General features: G+C 37.3%; 1 pseudogene; it reads right to left on the bottom strand.

Annotated features, from left to right (window-relative positions):
• Positions 1–1,046: 1,046 nt before the first annotated feature.
• LOC145275157 (U2 spliceosomal RNA) lies at positions 1,047–1,269 on the bottom strand (annotated as a pseudogene).
• Between the last annotated feature and the right edge of the window lie 1,108 nt (positions 1,270–2,377).

The following is a 2,377-nucleotide window of genomic DNA, read 5'->3' as shown; positions in this document are numbered from 1 at the left end:
GACTAAAGTTAAGGTTATCTTCGGGCTCATGGACTTTCAGCACCTGAGGGAGTGGCACTCGTCTGACAAGACGTTGCAATCATCATGTATGTATGCATCTATGTATCTATGCATGTATGTATGTATGTATGTATATATGTATTACTTCTTACAACTTTTGACCGAGGCGACGGACTTTCACGAGATCAGTATCGTGTTGAAGCTCCACTCTTCGGACGACAAATATCGAAAAAGTCCATAAAAATATTAATTGCTTAACTCTCAACTAGGTATTTTCTACAGTTAGAGGTCGCCGATATTTTCGAAAGTCACCCCCGCTTTTCGAATGACTAGCCTTAATTTAAACATTCATTACTCTCTGTTTGGCGATGGGCGCAACACTAAAAGCGTCACGCTGTTTTCACGATCTTTTCCTTATTTGCGGTAAGGGTTCGAGCCTGCCTGCCTGCCTACTGCTACCTTATTTATTTATTTTTGCTCAACGCACACCTCCAAATACCAGGGCAACGCCAGGCACCCAGGCTCGTGTTTTATAAACCCCAATCCCAGATTTAACATGATTCTCAGAGTCTAATTTTTATTTGTTCATAAAAAACTTTTGAAAATATTTTAGCATATATTAGCTAAACATTTAAAGCAGTTCAAAAGATTTAAAATGTTTTGGACAAGGTTTTTTAATTTTATTTGACGCCGTCTGGATACTGTCGTCGTCAGCCATCGTCTTCTTCTGAAACAATAAATCTTTATGCTGTTTCCTAACTTTGGACACACGTGAAAATATAATAAAGATCTTTAGAAGTGTTCCTATTAAAAAGGAAATTATATTTGAATTTAAACTCAGAATCCCTTTCCCCCACAAAACAAGGTCGATAGCCATTAGTCGCGTGCTCTCGTGTAATGAATGAATGCGTGAATGTAGGATTGACATGAAATTCTTAAAGATAAACTAAAATGACCGAAAAATGGGCTGAAATGACTTAAATAAATAAAAAGTAAATGACTTAGAATGACTTTATGAACTTAAGGATGAATTGAATGACCTTAAGAATGACTTGAATGTTTAAAAAATAACTGGAATCCTTCAAAATCAACTTGAATGATCTGGAGAATGACTTGAATGACTTTGAGACTGACTGGTTGTAAAGTGGGTAATCATTTCACATTAAATTAATACAGAAAAGTGATCCCCCACTTTATATCACAATAAGTACAACATGTAGTAAGAACAGATACTACACTTTGATCTTCGCCAAAGGGCCAAGAAAAGCCCTTGTGTTTCGGCGTATAACGAACAAAGTCCTGAAGAGATTTGCTTCCTAAATCTAAATCTAAATCAATGGGCTGGTGATGATCACGTCAGCATCTGACAAAGACAAACTTTTTGCAATGGACTTTGCAGCAAACTCAATCCTATACGATCAGGGCCATCTACCTCTCGAATTTTCTCAAATGACTGAAAATAATTTAAGCGACATTCACATATCTATTCGTCATGTGTCCATGCTCTTCAAAAACCTTAATGCTAACAAAGCAACTGATCTTAAAAATATTTTCGTCATAGTACTCAAAAAGCTATAACTGGAGTAGCACCCATTTTTGCAAAGCTCCTCAATCGATAACTTACTGATAAATGCTTCTTAATACCTTGGAAAACCTTGTTTGTCTGCCCAGTATTTAAACAAAACACTGGAGATTGATCTTCAACATCTCAATACAGACCAATTACTATTCTGTGCGTCATGAGTAAGTTGATTAAACCCGTACTAAGTAGAGAGATTGTCAATCACCTCCGCAAACAAAACCCTGTTCAGCAACAAGTAATATGGTTTCCGTCCTGAGAGATCTACAACTTTTCTATTGACTGTAATTTCATATAGGATCAGTTGATGTGTGATACCTCTCTAGAACAATAACTCTTGACATATCAAAGGCATTTGACAGGGTTTGGCATAAAATTCTGCTTCACAAGAGCTCTAACTCTTAAATATCTGAAAATGTCTTCTCAACAATCGAATCCTTTCTCTCCGACAGGTTTGTACAAGTATTCATCAATGTACAGAAGTCCTAATCTCAAAATATCAACTCAGGGTTGCCCCAGGTATCCATTCTGGGCTCAATGTACTTCCGTATCTTTATTTGAATTACATTCTAAGGTCATTCGTTGACATATACACAGACAACACCACCGTCTATGATAACACATCAAAGGCCAGCAACGACCAAAATCTCTCAGAGTCTCTCCCTCCTCCAAGCTTGAGCACGTGGTGCAATGGGGCAAAAGAGGCTGGTTAATTTCAATCTCTCTAAAAGCAGGTTTTATCTTTACACTACAAACGCTCTGACCCCCACATGGCCAACATATATGAATTTCTCTCTT

Source organism: Euprymna scolopes, chromosome 4, assembly GCF_053919585.1.
Source record: "Euprymna scolopes isolate OS-2025 chromosome 4, ASM5391958v1, whole genome shotgun sequence".
Classification (NCBI taxonomy): Eukaryota; Metazoa; Mollusca; class Cephalopoda; order Sepiida; family Sepiolidae; genus Euprymna; species Euprymna scolopes.
This window is presented reverse-complemented; position numbering and strand designations above follow the sequence as displayed.